Genomic DNA, 8,608 nt, shown 5'->3' with positions numbered 1-8,608 from the left:
AAGAGCTATATCTAATTTCTTCTTGAAATCAGACAACATTTTGGCCTCAACTACTTTCTGTGGTAGTGAATTCCACACATTCACCACTCACTGGGTGAAGAAATTCATCCTCACCTCAGTTCTAAAAGGTTTACCCCTTACCCTCAAACTATGACCCACTAGTTCTAGAATCCCCCACCATTGGGAACATTCTTCCTGAATCTGCCCTGTGAGAATTTTATCAGTTTCTATGACATCCCCTCTCACTCTTCCAAACTCCAGTGAATATAACCATAACTAATTTGGTCTCTCCTCATATGACAGACCTGCCATCCCAGGAATCAGCCTGTAAACCTTCACTGTACTCCCTCTATAGCAAAGACATCCTACCTCAGATAAGGACACCAAAATTGCACACAGTACTCCAGGTGTGGCCTCTCCAATGCCCTGTACAATTGCAGTAAAACATCCCTATTTCTATACTCAAATCCTTATTACGAAGGCCAACATACCATTTGTCTTTTTTACTGCCTGCTGTCAATTATTTCGGCGCCAGGACATCACTGCAGGAGTTCCTTAGGGTAGGGTCCGAGGCCCAACCATCTTCAGCTGCTTCATCAGTGACCTTCCTTCCATCATAAGGTCAGAAGTGGGGATGTTCGCCAATGATTGCACAATGTTCAGTACCATTTGCAACTCCTCAGATACTGAAGCAGTCCTTGTCCAAATGCAGCAAGACCTGGACAATATCCATGCTTGGACTGATAAGTGGCGAGTAACATTCGTGCCACACAAGTGTTAGGCAATGATCATTTCTAACAAGAAAGAATGTAACCATAGCCCCTTGATATTCATTGTCATTACCCCAACTATCAACATCCTGGGGGCATTACCATTGACCAGAAACTAAACTGGACTAATCATATAATTACCATGACTACAAGAACAGGTCAGAAGCTAGGAATTCTGTGGCAAGTAATTCACCTCCTGACCCCCTTTCTAATAGCACTGTGGGCATACCTACACCACATGGACTGCAGCGGTGATGAAGGCAGCTCACCACCACCTTCTTGAGGGCAACGAGGGATGGGCAATACATGCTGGCCCAACCAGTACTGCCCACACCCTGGAAATTAGGATTGGCAAAGGCAAACAGAAGAGGCATGTAGGGAATGCACAAGTCTGATTAGTTTATGTTTGTTGCATTAAGGCATGTTTTAATTTATGATTTTGGATTGGAATGTACATTTTCTGGTGGCTTTTAGTTTGGTGTTGTCAGCAAGAGGGAGATGTGAAGGTCAGTGTAATAACTGGAGGCAACTCGATGTGGCTCCTACAACAAAAAGCATTTACTAAAGTATTATAACTATTCACACCATTGAGTCTGACAGAATCATCGCACGGATCGCCTCCCTGGCTCCAGCTGAACTCCTCCCAGTCATCAGGACATAGAACAAAGAATGAAGAAAAATTACAGCACAGGAACAGGCCCTTCGGCCCTCCAAGCCTGCACCGACCATGCTGCCTGTCTGAACTAAAACCCCCTACGCTTCCGGGGACCATATCCCTCTATTCCCATCTCATTCATGTACTTGTCAAGACGCCCCTTAAAAGTCACAACCGTATCCGCTTCCACTACCTCCCCCTGCAACGTGTTCCAGGCACCCACCACTCTCTGTGTTAAAATGCGCCCTCATTCCCGATTGGCTAGGCTTTCTGCACTTCTGTTCCATAGGGTCGGGCCTGATCATGTAAACTGCAATGGATCACCCCTTAAAGGGGCCACGTTACTACAGTCAGCAATCAAGGAAAGGTAATTCGTGCAGAACTGTTGGATTAAAGGGTGTAATGGGTGCAATTCCTAGTACCACCGGGTAATTATTTGATCACGTACAGTCTAGACGGAATCTATTTGCAGGAGTAATTAATTAGGTAGCAGTAGTTAGGTACCCACATGCAAACTGCTACATGAAGATAGTGTCCAGCGTACGCCCCATAGGGAGTGTGCACATGCATCTAGCATCTATTTTTGGCCTCTAGGAGGCTGTTAAGCGCCTAAAAGCAACAAAGTGAAATGATCTCCCAATGTCTCAGACATGCTGAGAAAGAAGCACAATTACCTTATTGTCCCCCTGGATAGATGTAACCATTTCATGATTCTTTTGATCCTGTGACCCAATTAATTGTGAAGGAAAGCTCAAGATTTTTTTAGGCATCCAGCCACACTCTACCCTTGATGATGCATTATATCCTGATAGATATTGTGAAATGAAGTTGTTCCTACAAAATACCAAGAAACCAGGAATCAACATGTTTACTACCCAGGCATGTAATGAATCATCTTAGCCTGTAGTCCATCTTCCTTTTGCTATCTTGGGCTTTTTGTATTTATAAAAAGAACAAACAGGAACAAACATCCTGCACTTTTAACGTAAGTTAAGCAGAGCAGTCAGCTAAATTATACCCTAACAAATCAAACCCAAAAGAACTCTGGGAATGAACAATTTCATTTTCCAGCATTTCTCTCGCTACAGAACAGATCCATAAGCCTGTCAAAGCTATCAAAAAAATAACCGTTACTGTCACTCGTACTGACCACAATGGGTACAGTCACTCCCTAGTACTGACTACAATGGGTACAGTCACTCCCTAGTACTGACCACAATGGGTACAGTCACTCTTTAGTACTGACCACTATGGGTACAGTCACTCCTTAGTACTGGCCACAATGGGTACAGTCACTCTCTAGGACTGTACATTATGGGTACAGTCACTCTCTAGGACTGTACATTATGGGTGCAGTCACTCTCTAGGACTGTACATTATGGGTACAGTCACTCTTTAGTACTAACCACTCGGTATTTACCCTCTAGTATTGACCGCAATGGGTACAGTCACACTCTAGTATTGACCGCAATGGGTACAGTCACACTCTAGTATTGACCGCAATGGGTACAGTTATCTACTAGTACTGACCACAATAGGGAAAGCTACCTTGTTCTCCTGACCACAATGGGTACAATTACTAACGAGTACTGAACACCAGGGCATTATGATTCCCATAGAGACTGTTGACTCTTTAAAATGAAAGGAATCCCCACGACATCAATGGAAAGAAAACTGTTCGACAAGATTTTACTTTTTAAATCTTTACTGTTACCAACTGTTATGAACCCAAGAAAAAGAAACTCTAACTTTTTGAAGTGATGATCAGGCCTCAGATTTCAGTGATTGAACCTCAGAGTTCAGGAGCTACAGTATCCAGCAGGCCTCAGCAATCTCTGTATATGCACCAACCCTGGAATGGCCGTACATATGCTATTTGATACCTTTCACAGTCATCAGGTTCTGCCTATGTCCCCGCTGCACAATGGTTGCATATATGCAATCAGTGGGCGCGATCTTACCACCTCGCCGCACCCGGCGATTGGCATAGTGAGCTGGGAAAATAGCTTCCGAAGCTAAATATCTGATTTGCGCCAGCACAAAACAGTTTGCTATCTTCCTGGCCCCTTTTTACTGGCACGAACCGCTTTGTGCCCAGAAAGGGCACAAAGCTTACTAGAATGAGATTGACTGGGTTTCAGTAGAATCAGCAAGCTTGGCACGCCTGCTTCCCCCCTCCTGGATGCTTCCCACCTCACCGAAGAGATGTCACATCAGTGCAATTCACTACTGCTCTATAAAAAAGTGTGGCTCAGATGCAGCAGTAATGAAGGGGAGCAAGAAGGTGACTACCACTGAGCACCAACCTCCGGGGTGCAGGGGGGCATCTCAGCCAATGCCATGGTGTGGGATGGGGGGTTTTGCATAGGTGCAGGGGTTCTGGGGGGGTGGGACTATGCCGGGTGGGCAGTGCCAAGGTGCCCCCTGGGCATTGGCACTTTGCCCCTTGGGCAGTGCCAGGGGGCTCAGGCTGGCACTGCCAGCATGCCAAAGCTTAGGGGACACCCCCCTCCTCCCCCCCAGCCACCCAAGCCCCTGGGGGGGGGGGCAATTGCACCCCCCTTCACTCCAGCAGGGTCAGGCTGCTAGCTCCCCAAAAATGGGGAGCTAGTGTAATCCCTGCTGGAGAGAAATACTCTGGCGGGGTGGGAGACGCTAGCGGGCCCAGAGACATCAGTCCCGGGCCTGCTAGTCATATTCAAATAATGTTAAAACGACCATTTAAATGTTCTGTGTGTCTCCTCACCGATTTCCGATTTCTGGAGCAAACGCCGCCGGGAATCTGGTGCTGGGAGATGCAAGCAGGGCGCGAACACTTGTGCAAACCCCATGAATCAGCTACCGTGGGATTCTCCCGGCCCACCGCGCTAAAAAAGTAGCGCAGCGGGATGGGAGAATCGCGGCTCTGGCATTCCATCCCTGGCCCCACTAACAATAACAAGAACCAGTCCTGGTAACTGTTGCTCCAATCAAGAGAGCTCTGCAGGTGTTAACACGGCTTCTCACACTGGATGGACTCTGCCTTCGATGGGAACCCATCTCATGACAATCACGAGGGTGCTTCTCCACCGTCTATTTGAACTACAAACCATTCCTGGAAGCCACTGCACCCTACATCCAGGTGGGTGCATTCATGTCTATGCTTCAAGGGTTCCCAAACAGAGACCCCCCTCACAGCCACCCTTATGCTCTCTGTGCCCGCTGTGACAAGGGTGTAGCAATGGTCGGCAGCCCACTGAGGTGACACATGGCACCGGGGATGGTGTCGGGTTGCCAGCGTCCAGACTCATTGGGATTCATAGGATTTCTGGGAGGGAGTGAAGAGCTCGGGATGAATAACCTTAGACTGTTTCTGCCTCTCTCTTTCTCCCCTTCCCCATCCTGACAGCAAAAATGGATTTCACATTGGAGCCAGTAGAACTGGCAGTTATACTTGCGGTTGCTGTGGCAGAGGAGGAAGATATCTGCCTGCAGCAAGGGCAACCCGGGCTAGAGGCTGCAGCAGGAGGACAGGGGGCTATTGGTTGGGGCCAGGACATTGTTGCCTATCACCCTGAGAGTGGTGGGGTGGGGGGACTAGAGGACATTGGAGACGGAGACCCAGAGTGTACAGGACATGCATGTCCTTTAATGAGCTGCCGGACACCATGTGCCACCGCAGGCTCCGGTTCAGCAGTGCGGTATCTGTGCCGGATCCTCGTGGGATTGTCTCCTGGTTCAGTGCAAGGGAAAGAAAAGTATCTGGGCAGATTGCTACTTACTTGAGGTAGGTCATATGAATGAAGGTTTTGTGGATCCTCACTTCTGTGGCACACACTGACCTGGCTGTTGGTCAAGGCTCTCTCCTTGGCCTTCCCTGAGACCTACATGGCACGCTTCTCAAAGGGAGTCAGGAGATGCAGCCCTGGGACGCCACCTCTGGTCTTCTCCCATTTCCTCCTGCTATGGGCCATCTTCTGCGGGGACAGAGTGGGGGATTGAAACCCTAATGGTTGGTGGGTTGTCGGGGTGGGGGAAATCAGGTGGCATATGTTGGCACTGGGCCTCACCAGGCAGGGGTTGTGAAGGGAGATGCCAGAGAGGTTTGTGATTCTGCCAGCTGTGACTGATGCCAGAGAGGTTGGAGGAAGATGGTAGAGGGTCAAGTGCTGGAAGGCCGAGGAGTGTCAAGGAGTGGATCAATGTGGATATTCCAGGTGCGACAGGCTGGACTGATGGCAGGACATTCATTCTTGCTGTTCAAACGAGGTCATTCATTTTCTTTCTGCACTGACTATCAGACCTCCATGTCAGTGCGCAGGCACTGACTGCTGCTGCCCAGGCCGCATTGCCAGCCGGACCCTTGGCCCTCCTCTCCTCCATGGTGTCCAGCAACAGTTCCAACTCTCCCTCTGTAAAGTGTGGGGCTGCTGTACGAGGTGACACCTTCCTGGCATGACTAAATATGAGTGCATCCTTAGTGTTTAAGTGCAGCTCTCCCTCATTAACGGCACACAGCTAAGGCCACTTTAGGCAAGTCACATGCCTGGAGATGCCATAATGACATGGATCATTGATAGGGGCAATCCTGTAACTGACCCCTCAACTAAGGTAAACAGCTGCTCCTTATCCACTCTGTCCATGTCCCTCATAATCTTGTATACCTCGATCAGGTTGCTCCTCAGTCTTTTCTGTTCCAACGAAAACAACCCAAACCTACCCAACCTCTCCTCATAACTTAAATATTCCACCCTTGGGAGAATCCTGGTGAATCTCCTCTGCATCTACCCCAGTGCAATCACATCCTTATAGTGGTGGACATTTTCACCTGATATCCTTTATTACAATTATGGTTAATGTGAGTAGTGCCATTGCAAGAAAGTGGCAAATATTTTAACATGGATGTAGTGGGTAGGGCCCCTCGCGGCCTCACAGTGAGTGAGGAAACTGCCTCTAGAACTTATGCTTATGTATTATTTGTATTTCAAGTTGTTTTGGAGGTTATGGAATCTCTGATTAATTACTGTTATGGTACTGGCAGACTATATATCCTGGGAAAAGACTTTGTAATGTATCATTGATGCCTCCAAGGTGGCCAGGGATGGGAGCAGCTTCCTTTGGTGCACGCCCAAGTGTGACACACAAATCCTTGGCGGTTTAACCACCATTTTACCTGTGTTAATATCCTGTGGTTTTTTTTACAGTTGAATAAGCAATGGTAGTAGGTACTTTAAAGATTTGCTTTCCATAAGTTCTGTAGCTCTGTCAGTGTGATCCTGTGAGCTTGGTTGTGCACCGCTGAGTCAATTATAATTGTATCCTGGATATCCCCCATTCTTCAGTATATTCTTTTATTACTTGTATGATGGGAGGCACTGGAGACAGTGAGTTATCCAGACTCAACTGTATTGGTATTTTCTTTTCTGTCTCTTCATGTACTTGTTTGAAAATGGGGCAGCTCTGTGGTTAGCACTGCTGCTTCGCAGCAGCAGGGAGCTGGGTTCGATTCCCAGCTTGGGTCACTGTCTATGTGGAGTTTGCACATTCTCCCGTGACTGCGTGGGTTTCCTCCCACATTCTGAAAAACATGCTGTTTGGGTGCATTGACCTGAGCAGGCACCAGACTGTGGCGATTAGGGGAATTTCACAGTAACTTCATTGCAGTGTTAATTTAAGCCTTTCTTGTGACTAATAAATAAATTTTATTTTGCTGTACTGTACCAACATTTGAGCTGGTTACATTATTTGTAAAAAATTAAAAATCTTGAAACAAATGTATTTTACATTGGGGCGGCACGGTAGCACAGTGGTTAGCACTGCTGCTTCACAGCTCCAGGGACCTGGGTTCGATTCCCAGCTTGGGTCACTGTCTGTGTGGAGTTTGCACATTCTCCTCGTGTCTGCGTGGGTTCCTCCGGGTGCTCCGGTTTCCTCCCACAGTCCAAAGATGTGCGGGTTAGGTTGATTGGCCGTGCTAAAATTGCCCCTTAGTGTCTTGAGATGGGTAGGTTAGAGGGATTAGCGGGTAAATATGTAGGGATATGGGGGTAGGGCCTGGGTGGGATTGTGGTTGGTGTAGACTCGATGGGCCGAATGGCCTCTTTCTACACTGTAGGGTTTCTATGTTTCTATGTTTCTAAAAAACAACAAAGTGAACATAACCAGGCTTAAAATGAGCCAGAGGGCAATGTGATGTGTTACCCTTACTCTTGATTACAATGACTGGTGACATTGTGCAATATGTATCCCCATCTCCAATTACATAACAATTGAAATTATAAACAGCCACACCTGTATGGGAATGATTTTAACCAGGTGAGCCCAGTGTCAGGTATTTGCTGAGAATATACTTTTCATAGGAGGAGTTTTCAGTTGTTTGGTTGTCAGGCCCAGTGGCGAATCCTGTGAACTGTGAAAGGATTCAATGTCTTGTCACACATGGGTTTGTGGAGGAGAGCTCGAGTGTATCAAATTCCAGCAGAAGAATAGATCCATCAGATGTGATGGCACAGTGATATACAGTCAGGGGGAAGTGGCCCTTCGAGTTCTTAACATTGATTCCAAACCCCTTGAAATGGGTAGATGAGGGAACTTTATTCTGTATCTCACCTGTGCTGTTGTTTGAGCCTCTCAGTTCCAGTCCAGTAAAAGAAACACAAGTCCTGCTTCTTCATAAACTCCCTTTCCTTTCTGATTCAACTCTACACACACAGCTCCAACATCCAGTGCCACCTGTAAAAAAAAATATTTAAATAGGGAGCATGAGGCTCCCTGATTTAACCATCAATTAGGACTCATCAGTTATTTCTTTTGAATACCAAACTGTTGTGGGAAATTCACCACTTCAGTGTCAGACTTGGAGGTTCAACAAACAGTTTTATTCGGACAAAGCTTTGGGTGAAGCGCTGGCACTCCGCAGTACAGGCAGTCACCTTCTCAACTACACAATGGTAGTTGAGCATCTTTTATACTTTTTAGATAATAGACAGTACGGACATTAGCTGTTAGCACATAGTTACAAGTTGAGTAGACAAGTACGGATATCGACAGTTAACACATCATTGTACATAGAGTAGATACATTTATGCAGTTATGTCTTGTATCAATGACTGATTTTGTTATATACATTTATGCATTTATGTCCCTATCAGTGGCTGATCTCGTTATCAAATTCATTGTTCTGGGTCTGCTCTTATCTCAAGTT

Source organism: Mustelus asterias, chromosome 23 (assembly GCF_964213995.1).
Source record: "Mustelus asterias chromosome 23, sMusAst1.hap1.1, whole genome shotgun sequence".
In the NCBI taxonomy this organism is placed as follows: domain Eukaryota; kingdom Metazoa; phylum Chordata; class Chondrichthyes; order Carcharhiniformes; family Triakidae; genus Mustelus; species Mustelus asterias.
The sequence above is the reverse complement of the archived record's forward strand: the minus strand, read 5'-3'. Positions refer to the sequence as shown.